The sequence below is a fragment of the Pleurodeles waltl genome, chromosome 4_2 (assembly GCF_031143425.1).
Source record: "Pleurodeles waltl isolate 20211129_DDA chromosome 4_2, aPleWal1.hap1.20221129, whole genome shotgun sequence".
Taxonomy (NCBI): Eukaryota; Metazoa; Chordata; class Amphibia; order Caudata; family Salamandridae; genus Pleurodeles; species Pleurodeles waltl.
In genome coordinates, this window is record NC_090443.1 from 416540904 (window position 1) to 416553021 (window position 12118).

General features: G+C 44.6%; 1 protein-coding gene across 2 annotated transcripts in view; it reads right to left on the minus strand.

Annotated features, from left to right (window-relative positions):
* EDEM3 (ER degradation enhancing alpha-mannosidase like protein 3) overlaps positions 1 to 12118 on the minus strand; it is a 367252-nt gene that overhangs the window by 52139 nt on the left and 302995 nt on the right. The window lies entirely within an intron of this gene.

Sequence of the window (12118 nt, forward strand, 5' to 3'; positions counted from 1 at the left end):
TCAACATTCCTACATTCAAACAGCCTTTGGAAAGAAGCTGAACTTCCAACAGCATAATGAACAGATCACTTAATTGTTGGAGTGTGCGTGAAAGAATAAACATGATAAAATAGAACCCTCAGTACATATTGTCAATGAGTATCCGCATCAAGAGTATGGGTACATGGTAATTTTCCCAAGGATGAGAAAGCACAGGAGGAGGGGGGAGGCTGTGTTGGGGGAGGAGGAGGGAGGGGGGGGGGGGGCTAGAGAAGCATTTCTAAATATTTTACATAATGCCCCATCTTCCTTTATCATTAAATGTCATGCTGAATCAGGTTACAGGAAGATGAAGGCAATGTTTTTTGTGTCTGATGATAACCCACTTTTCTGTTTAATCTCCTCTTTGTTACAGCTATTGTGACAAAATAAATAAGTCACTTAACACTTAATGGTAACTACAGTTCTCTAGGGTGTGATCTTTTTTTAGAATCGCATAATTGAATCACTATCAATCGTCATTTTTAAACATAGCAATAAATAGCATTAACATGCCCATCAGCAAAACAGTGATTATTTAGTAGTACATTCCACTTCAGCAAGGACATGATGGATCTTTCACAGAGTCACATGTTTGAATCAGAATAACAGGCAGTTAAGTACACTAGTATACATAAATGAGGGAGCAGTTCACTTTCACTGAATCAGGTAGCAAGTAATGGCTTCATTCACTGAATAAATTGGTGCAGCATTCACATTCATATAGTAGTGTTTGGTTGATGTGTGTTTGTTATTCAAGTCTGCAGCACGGCAGATGTAAAGTGGCACCCTAGCATACAATGGTACTGTATACATGCTTTTTATGGAGTGCACAGTTACATTCTACTTGGGGATAGATTGCTTTGCTGAGGAAAATAAAATGATTGCAGTGAGAAATTCTGTGCTATAGACAGTTTTGTAGGGGGATTTTTTTCCTAAGCATCCTAAGGAAATGAAGAGTTGTCCTGCATTTCAAATGCCCTCCTTCCAATAAATGTAACATTTGAGGCACCTGCGAACACTGAGGAAATGCAGAGTCCTTTCCACACTGGAGGCTGGATAAGGGAGAAGGAACAGAGCACCACTAGCTCTTTCAGATGAAAACCTGAGGGTACATTTCCATGAACACAGAATTTGTTATCATTGCAACTTTCTCTATGGTAAACTACAGGAATTGCTTTTCGATTGTTAACATCGTTAATATCACCTACACGACCTCTGAATATCTAGGCAAGCAAAAGTGCCATCTTCTAAGACAGGTTCTTAAATTCTGACTTGCAGACTGGTTAAAACATGGATGATGAGCTGGCTTAGCACAGTGTTCAGCTTCCAAGGTACAGGTAGGCAGTGCACTGACGAGAATGCCTTAGAGAGAATCTTCATAAATTCCTTGATGATCCTTTGCAAAAACAAAAAGTAGGACAATTGTGCAGACATTCTGTACTATGACATGGCTATAAGGTGAAAAGCTAATTCAGCCAACATTAATAATGGAATATATATATATATATATATATATATATATATATATATATATATATGGAAAATGTCACTTACCCAGTGTACATCTGTTCGTGGCATGAGACGCTGCAGATTCACATGCTGTGCACATCCCGCCATCTAGTGTTGGGCTCGGAGTGTTACAAGTTGTTTTTCTTCGAAGAAGTCTTTTTCGAGTCACGAGATCGAGGGACTCCTCTCCTTTCGCTCCATTGCGCATGGGCGTCGACTCCATCTTAGATTGTTTTCCCCACAGAGGGTGAGGTAGGAGTTGTGTATATAGTAATAGTGACCATGCAATGGAGTAAATATGTATGTACATAATGTGGTTAAAAGTGATCTATTTACAAATTTACAAATGTACAAGTCTAATTTTTCTCAACTTAAAACGGCTACAGGCTCCCGGGAGGTGGGAGGGCGCATGTGAATCTGCAGCGTCTCATGCCATGAACAGATGTACACTGGGTAAGTGACATTTTCCGTTCGATGGCATGTGTAGCTGCAGATAACTGCTTACTAGTCTATGCACAGCATGTGTATCTCCCCAAAAGCGGTGGTTCAGCCTGTAGGAGTTGAAGTTGTTTGAAATAAAGTCCGTAATACTGCTTGTCCTACTGTGGCTTGCTGTGTTGTTAACACATCCACGCAGTAATGCTTGGTAAATGTATGAGGCGTAGACCATGTGGCTGCCTTACATATTTCAGTGATTGGTATGTTTCCTAGAAAGGCCATGGTAGCACCTTTCTTTCTAGTTGAGTGTGACTTTGGTGTAATAGGCAGTTCTCTTTATGCTTTTATATAACAGGTTTGAATACATTTAACTATCCATCTGGCAATGCCTTGTTTGGATATTGGATTCCCTGTATGAGGTTTCTGGAATGCAACAAACAATTGTTTTGCGAATTTGTTTTGTTCTATCTATGTAGTACATTAGTGCCCTTTTAATGCCTAATGTATGTAATGCCCTCTCAGCTACAGAATCTGGTTCCGGAAAGAATACTGGGAGTTCCACTATTTGATTTAAGTGGAACAGTGATATGACCTTACGTAAGAATTTAGGATTAGTTCGTAGAACTACTTTATGTTTATGTATCTGAATAAAGGGTTCTTGTATAGTAAATGCTTGTATTTCACTTACTCTTGTGAGAGATGTGATAGCTATCAGAAAAGCTACTTTCCATGTTAAATACTGTATCTCACATGAGTGCATGGGTTCAAAAGATGGACCCATAAGTCGTGTTAAGACAATGTTGAGATTCCACGAAGGAACTGGTGGTGTTCTTGGTGGGATAATTCTTTTCAGACCCTCCATAAATGCTTTTATGACTGGTACCCTGAATAATGAAGTTGAGTGCGTAATTTGCAGATAAGCTGAAATTGCGGTGAGATGTATTTTAATGGATGAAAAAGCTAACTTTGACTTTTGTAAGTGTAGTAGGTAGCTGGCGATGTCTTTAGCAGATGCGTGTAATGGTTGAATTTGATATTTATGGCAGTAATAAACAAATCTTTTCCACTTATTTGCATAGCAATGTCTTGTGGTTGGTTTTCTAGCTTGTTTTATGACCTCCATACATCCCTGTGTAAGGTCTAGATGCCCGAATTCTAAGACTTCAGGAGCCAAATTGCTAGATTCAGCGATGCTGGATTTGGGTGTCTGATCTGTTGTTTGTGTTGAGTTAACAGATCTGGTCTGTTTGGTAGTTTGATATGGGGCACTACTGAGAGATCTAGTAGTGTTGTGTACCAAGGTTGTCTTGCCCAAGTTGGTGCTATTAGTATGAGTTTGTTTTGACTCAATTTGTTTACTAGATATGGAAGGAGTGGGAGAGGGGGAAAAGCGTATCAAAATATCCCTGACCAACTCATCCATAACGCATTGCCCTGAGAGTGAGTCTGTGGGTACCTGGATGCAAAGTTTTGGCATTTTGCGTTTTCTTTTGTTGCAAATAGGTCTATTTGCGGTGTTCCCTACCTTTGGAAGTAAGTCTTTAGTATTTGGGGATGAATTTCCCATTTGTGGATCTGTTGGTGATCCCGAGAGAGATTGTCTGCCAACTGGTTCTGAATTCCAGGTATGAACTCCGCTATTAGGCGAATGTGGTTGTGGATCGCCCAATGCCATATTTTCTGTGCCAAGAGACACAACTGTGTTGAGTGTGTTCCTCCCTGTTTGTTCAGATAATACATCGTTGTCATGTCTGTTTTGACAAGAATGTGTTTGTGGGTTATTATAGGTTGAAATGCTTTCAGCGCTAGAAATACTGCTAGTAGTTCTAAGTGATTTATGTGAAACTGTCTCTGCTGAGTGTCCCATTGTCCTTGGATGCTGTGTTGGTTGAGGTGTGCTCCTCACCCTATCATGGAGGCATCTGTTGTGATTACGTACTGAGGCACTGGGTCTTAAAAAAGGCCGCCCTTTGTTTAAATGTATAGTGTTCCACCATTGAAGCGAGGTGTATGTTTGGCAGTCTATCAACACTAGATCTTGAAGTTGATCCTGTGCCTGTGACCATTGTGATGCTAGGCACTGTTGTAAGGACCGCATGTGCAATCTTGCGTTTGGGACAATGGCTATGCATGAGGACATCATGCCTAGTAGTTTCATTACAAATTTTACCTGTAAATTTTGGTTTGGGTGCATGGCTTGTATTACGTTTTGAAATGCCTGTACCCTTTGTGGACTTGGAGTGGCAATCCCTTCTGTTGTGTTGATTGTTGCTCCTAAGTATTGTTGTATTTGACACGGCTGAAGGTGTAATTTGTTGTAGTTGAGTGAGAAACCTAGCTTGTGAAGGGTTTCTATGACATACTTTGTGTGTTGTGAACACCGTTCTTGCGTATTGGTTTTGATTAACCAATCGTCTAGGTACGGGAACACATGTATTTGCTGCCTTCTGATATGAGCTGCCACTACTGCCAGGCATTTTGTAAAAACTCTTGGTGCTGTTATCCCGAATGGCAACATTTTGAACTGGTAATGTACCCCTTGGATTACAAACCTTAAGTACTTTCTGTGGGAAGGATGTATAGGTATATGGAAATACGCTTCCTTGAGGTCTAGTGTTGTCATGTAGTCTTGTTGTTTGAGCAATGGGATCACGTCTTGCAGTGTCACCATGTGAAAGTGATCTGATTTGATGTATCTGTTTAATGTTCTGAGATCTAGTATAGGTCTTAGAGTTTTGTCTTTTTTGGGTATGAGAAAGTACAGGGAGTAAACTTCTGTTCCTTTCTGATGAATTGGTACTGGCTCTATTGCATCTTTTTGCAACAACGCTTGGACCTCCAGTTGTAAGAGATCCATGTGTTGTTTGGACATGTGTGTTTTCGGTGGAACATTTGGAGGGAATTGGAGAAATTCTATGCAATAACCATGCTGGATAATGGCTAGGACCCACGTGTCTGTTGTTATTTCTTCCCAGTTGTTGTAGAAATTGGTTAGTCTCCCCCCCCACTGGTGTCATGTGTTGGGGATTTGTGACGTTGAAGTCACTGTTTATTTTGTGGAGTTTTGGGGCTCTGGAACTTCCCTCTACTCTTTGGGAACTGTCCTCCTCTGTATTGTCCCCGAAAACTTCCCCGCCGATATTGGCTTTGATAAGTGGGTCTTGTTTGTGAGGGTGAGGGTTCTGTGCTCTGTCCCCGAAACCCCCCTCGAAAATGTGATTTCCGAAATGTGCCTCTGCTCTGTGGGGAGTAGAGTGCGCCCATGGCTTTGGCCGTATCTGTGTCCTTTTTAAGTTTTTCTATGGCAGTGTCCACCTCCGGCCCAAACAACTGCTGTCCGTTAAATGGCATATTCAGGACCGCTTGCTGTATTTCAGGCTTGAATCCTGAGGTTCTTAGCCATGCGTGCCTCTGTATGGTCACTGCTGTATTTACAGTCCTAGCAGCTGTATCCGCTGCATCCATTGCTGAGCGTATCTGATTGTTCGAGATACTCTGGCCTTCCTCCACCACTTGTTGTGCTCTTTTTTGGAACTCTTTGGGCAGGTGTTCTAGGAAATGTTGCATTTCTTCCCAATGAGCTCTATCATATCTCGCCAGCAATGCCTGTGAGTTGGCAATGCGCCATTGGTTGGCTGCCTGTGCCGCAACCCTTTTCCCTGCTGCGTCGAACTTGCGACTTTGTCTGGAGGTGGGGCGCCTCCTGAGGTGTGTGAGTTTGCCCTTTTACGAGCTGCCCCTACTACCACTGAGTCTGGTGTTAATTGCTGCGTGATGTACACAGGGTCTGTTGGGGACACTTTGTACTTTTTCTCCACCCTTGGAGTTATGGCCCTGCCCTTCACAGGTTCCTGAAACACTTGTTTGGAGTGTTTGAGCATTCCTGGTAACATAGGGAGACTCTGGTACTGGCTATGTGTGGACGACAGTGTATTAAAGAGAAAGTCATCCGCTATAGGTTCTGCGTGCAGGGTGACATTATGAAACGCCGCTGCTCTTGACACCACCTGTGTGTAGGCAGTGCTGTCCTCAGGTGGTGACGGTCTCGCTGGATAACAGTCGTGGCTGTTATCTGATACAGGCGCATCATAAAGATCCCATGCGTCAGGATCATCCGGACTCATCCCTGTGTGAGTTGGGGACTGCATCATTGGTGGAGTGGCTACTGGTGATAATTGCGGTAAGCGTTGTGGAGATGGTGGCGGAGGCACTTGTCTTGCCACCTTTGCCTGAGGCTGCTTGTCTTTCTCTTGGAAGGCAAGTTTTCTTTTCATTCTTATTGGCGGGAGAGTACTGATCTTCCCTGTGTCCTTTTGAATGTGGAGCCTTCTTTGAGTGTAATCTGGCTCCCCTGCCTCCAGTTCCTGTCCGAATCTGTGTCCTTGCATCTGTGAGGACAGGCCCTGTTCCTCGGTGTAGGAACTCTATTTCGGTTCCGAGGCCGGATGTTTCGGTATGGAAGCTTTTTCGGCAGTCTTTTTCGGCTCTGAAGACACTTTTTAAATTTTCGGCGTACTGATCTCTCGATGGCGACTCATTTCGGTGCCGCCTTCTCGGTGTCGAGATTGCTCCGACCCGGTGTCTCGGGGTCGAGTCTGCTCTGTGTCGGTATCTCGACCGGAGTCGGATGACTTCGACACATGCATGCCCTTTTTCGGTGCCGATGTTCAGTCACCTATTTTTCGGGTTAAGCCATGGCCTGCTGGCGGTGGCGTCCCCTGGGCTTTAACGGTTTTTCCGTGAGTTTTGTGTTGTGATGACTTACTAACGGTTTTCGGCGTCTGTTCGGGATCTACCTCGTCCGAGTCCGAATCCGCGATGGAGAAGGTTTCTTCCTCTTCCTCCAAGTGCCATTGTCCTGTCGGCGCCGAAGGCATTTGTAGTCTTCTTGCTCTTCGGTCTCTTAAAGTCTTCCTCGACCGAAACGCTCGACAGGCCTCACAGGTATCCTCTTTGTGTTCTGGAGACAAACACAAATTACAGACCAGATGCTGATCTGTATAAGGATACTTGTTGTGACATTCGGGGCAGAAGCGGAATGGGGTCCGTTCCATTAGCCTTGAAGACGCACGTGGTCGGGCCGACCAGGCCCCGCCGGGGAATCGAAAACCCCGAAGGGCCACTGGAGCTCTTCAAAATTCGGTGTCGATTTGTTGTAACTAACTTGATACCGAACGCAAACAATACTGTCAAATTTTCTGAGATTTTCACTAACTTTCCGAACCGAAACACGGAGCGAAAAGGAACACGTCCGAACCCGATGGCGGAAAGAAAACAATCTAAGATGGAGTCGACGCCCATGCGCAATGGAGCCGAAAGGGGAGGAGTCCCTCGATCTCGTGACTCGAAAAAGACTTCTTCGAAGAAAAACAACTTGTAACACTCCGAGCCCAACACTAGATGGCGGGATGTGCACAGCATGTGTATCTGCAGCTACACATGCCATTGAACATATATATATATATATATATATATACACACACACACACACACAGTTAAAAGTAGAGTTAGAGGAAGCCCTGGGCGATTGACTACTTTGCCCACACTTTAACACGTCTCTGGCATATTTGAGTCCTCCTTTAGTGTGACAACAGCAAGTGCAGGCCTCTTCCATCACCAAGAGACTCAAAAGCATCTTTATTTAAAGCCACATGTATTAGCGGTGTAAGAAGCATGGGCCTGCACCAAGATCTTCTACATTTGGGAGAAATAGCCATATGGTTGAATTCTAAATGGTACAAAGCCAGAGTCTTAAGTTCAGGGACTTAAAGTTGTGGTGTGTGACTTGCCCCAGACATTCTGACAGAAGTGCATGATGTACCTTAGGAGTGATAATTTAGCAACAAGAGAGATAAAGTAGTGAAGCGCTTCTGTCTCAGCTACTCTAGAGATGTTGGAATCAGAATACAGCGTTTCCTTTAGGTCATGCTGGGAACCCAGGGACATTAAAAAATAAAAAAAAATAAAATAAAAAAATAAAAAATCGAGAAAAGTGTAAGCAAAGATGTTGAACCAACTTATCAAAAACATCTCCTATCCACACTGGTCACCACCAAAGAACTGTAATTTCTTGTTCTATCAGGTGGTTAAGAGGTCCAGCTGAGGCTGACACCAGATCTTGGAGATCACTTGCAACTGGTGCAGGTGTGCTTCAAGTCTGATAGAGAGAGAGATACATTGTTGGCAGCCATTCAGACCCACAGTCTACGCCTCATACGATAGGGTGCGCAATCTCAAGCCTCCTTTTTGATAATATACATAGCGTTCACATTGATTGTCCACATGAGTACTAATGATTCAGCGTTTGTTGGAAGTCCTGTAGTCCATGCCTGCGTGCCCACAACTCTAGAATTTTGCTGTGAAGTTTCTGGGCCTCCTCCATTCATAGCTACTTTGTGGAAATATCCTTTGGATAGGTACCCTGCTTTCCACTGGTGCATCTTTTATCATGTTTCTAGGACAAGAGAAATGGATAAGGGGTCTGTTCTACTTAAGGTGATGGATGATCGTCACTGAGCCATCCCAGGTTCCAAAGGCTTGCAGGCACTGTCTGTCCAGTTCATGCTTATGAAGAGGCATGGTTAGCCTGTGAAAGTGAATAGGGAGGATAGGAAGACAACATGAGGATTCCAAAGTTCTGTGGCCAAGTAGACAAATGTACAGTTTGGTGCTGTGGGCTATACAGATGCTTCTAGTAAGTGAATAATCCTGAATGAATTAAAATCTCAAATATTGCCTTGGGTGTGGTGTACTGAGATGTGAAAGTATACATCAGAGATGTCATGTGAAGTCAAAAACTCCCCTTCATGCAGCAATTTCTTTAAGCTGGACCATCCTAAAGGAATGCTTCTCGAGGACTGGTATGACTAGATTATTATTGGGAACATAGAGTAATTGAATTGTCACCCATTCTGAGGCAAAGTAGGAGATTCTTCCTCATATGTCCGAGATGAGGAGGCTGGCAGCATTAAGAACTGGTGCTATCTTTATGGGCATGAAAGGGAACGGGAACGTAATTCCTTCCTTTTCTTGGTTGTGGGTCTGTAATAGGAACTTAAGAAGAAGAATACAAAAAGAATTACAGCTTTGATGCTTCTTCTTAGCACACAGGACTTTTTTCCAGCATGTCCTCACCAGGAGTGTATTACGGCTGTTTATTAGCGTATGAGCCTTTAGTATCTAATTAGCTTGTAAAATATATTTTTCTCTCTTTTTTCGCCTTTTTTCTCTTTTTCTTCTCAAATTGCTGGTCGCAATGTATATTTACTGATTTATTGTATTCAATTCATGTAACCAGGCAAACACTGTATTGTCCTGATGATGATCCCATATGTTGAGGGGATCAAACACGTTGTCGATTAAGTCACTCTTCCCCTTGTGAATTGATAAAATTGCTCTTCTGGGTGCAGTAGTGCTTTCTTTTTAATAGGACATGTGACTTTCTTGATTCTATGCAATTTGTGATGTCACACCTCGTTTCTTTGCCTGTTTTGTTTATGTAATACCTGCTATGGTGTGCCACGTAAGGTTGTATAACCTGAAAAGAACTGATTTTAATTTGTTCATATAAATAAATCGCTACTTGTTTTTGACTTTTCCCTGTACATGATATTTGTGCATTGAGGGCATCAGTGTATTATATGTATGCCTAGGGACCAGAGTTCTTTATAGCTTTACGACTATCCTTGGTTCCTATTCATCATTGGATTCCCTTGTCTGTTTGAAACCCAACTCTCCTAGCAGGACACTTTTCTGACATACTGAAAGGATTGCAGTACAGGGACTGACCTGTCACTATCTATATTCTCACAAGGCCTATTTACTTTAGCACACATGCAAGGATTTGTGTGTAAAAACAGCCTTGAGAAGGATTGTAGCAGACGTACTGGAGCAAAACATGTTGTTTGATTCAATAAACAGATGGACTGAAATCTGATTATTTTTTTATATATCACCACTGATTGTATGAATAAAATGCACTAATTTTAACTCACTCATGAAAGAAGGCCCTGGTCATTAATCAAGAGAATTCCTTACAGAACTTTATAAACAATAACAGTGCTTGCCTTCATCACTGTCAAAGTAAGTAATGTATATCTTGAGTGATGAGGTCAACCCCAGAGGATTCAACGGGCACCAGACTGAAATCAATCAATCAGGTAATTGAAAAAGCGCGCTACTCACCTGTTAGGGTGTCAAGGCCGCGGGGGAGAGGGAAGCTACTGATCGAATAGCCATGTTTTGAGGCGTTTCCTGAATGTCAGGAGGTCCTGGGTCTGGCATAGGTGGAGAGGTAGGGAGTTCCAGGTCTTGGCGGCGATGGGAGAGAAGGATCTTCCTCCAGCAGTGGCGCAGCGGATGCAAGGGACGGAGGCGAGGGCGAGGCTGACGGAGCGGAGATGGGAGTGTGGAAGGTGAGTCTGTCGTGTAGGTAGGCTGGACCAGTGTTGTGGAGGGCTTTGTGTGCGTGGGTGAGGAGTTTGAAGGTGATCCTGTTCGTTACGGGTAGCCAGTGTAGGTATCTGAGGCAGGATGAGATGTGGTCGCGGCGTGGGACGTCGAAGATGAGGCGGGCGGATGCGTTTTGGATTCGTTGCATTTTCGTTTGGCTGTGGTTCCCGCGTAGAGTGCGGTTCTGTAGTCTAATCGGCTGCTGATAAGAGCATGGGAGACTGTTTTCCTGGTTTCGAAAGAAATCCATTTGAAGATCTTGCGGAGCATGCAGAGGGTGTTGTAGTAGGAAGAAGAGACTGCACTGACCTGCTGAGTCATGCTGAGTGCGGAGTCCAGGTTTAATCCTAGGTTGCGTGCTTGAGTGGTGGGTGTGGGTGCAGCTCCTAGGGAGGTAGGTCACCAGGAGTCGTTCCAAGCTGAAAGGTCGGTGCCGAAGATGAGAATCTCTGTTTTGTCAGTGTTTAACTTGAGGCGGCTTGATTCCATCCAGTTGCGATGGCTTGAAGTCCATAGTGGAGGTTGTTTTTTGCGGTTGCAGGGTCTTTCGTGAGGGAGAGGATCAGCTGGGTGTCATCTGAGTAGGATACTATGTAGATGTGGTGGGTTTGTACGATGTTGGCGAGTGGGGCCATATAGATGCTGAAGAGCATTGGGCTGAGGGAGGATCCTTGGGGGACGCCACAGATGGTCTTGGAGGCTTCGGACAAAAACAGCTGAAGGCGGACTCTCTGGGTTCTGCCGGTGAGGAATGAAGAGATCCAGTTGAGTCTTGCCGCGGATCCCGACGTTGTGGAGGCGTGTGCGAAGGGTCCAGGAGGATGAGTGCTGCGGTTTCACCTTCGTCGAGCATGGTCCTGATGTCATCTGTAGCAGCGATGAGCGCAGTCTCAGTGCTGTGGTTCTTGCAGAATCCGGATTGGGAGGTGTCAAGTGCCTTGTTGTCTTCTAGGAAGAGAGATAATTGGCCGTTCACGATTTTCTCGATGACCTTTGCTGGGAAGGGGAGGAGGGAGATGGGCCGGTAGTTCTTGGGGTCATCTGGGTCCGCCTTGGGTTTCTTCAACAGGGCGTTGACATCGGAGTGTTTCCAGCTCTCCGGGAAGGTGGCTGTCTCGAAGGAGCTGTTGATGATGGCGCTGAGGTGGGGGGGAGAGGATATTACTGGCTTTATTGAAGATATGGTGTGGGCAGGGGTCCAAGAGGGAGCCGGAGTGGATGGCAGCCATGGTGTTGACGGTGTCTTCATTGTTTACCTGGGTCCAGGCACATAGGAGGTTGGTGTCGCTTGGTGTGTTGGGGTCATGGGTGTCTGTGTTTGGCAGGTGGGTCTGGGGGTTGAAGCTGTTGTGGATGTTTTCAATCTTTCGATGGAAGTAGGTGGCGAGGGAGTTGCAGAGCTCCTGTGATGGCAGGGGTTCATTGGAGCAGGGCCTGGGGTTGGAGAGCTCTTTGATGATGCCGAAGAGCTCTTTGCTGTTGTGAGCATTGGTGTCTATGCGGCTTTTGTAGTAGGTTCTTTTGGTGGTGCGGATCAGCTGGTGATGTTTGCAGATGGCAGTCTTGAGGACAATGTGGTTGGATTCGGTAGGTTCATGGCGCCAGGTTTTCTCAATTCTTCTGCATTCCCGTTTGGAGGCCTGTAGGTCGGGGGTGAACCAGCTCACCTTGGTTCTGTGGTGGATGTCTGAGGGTTGTT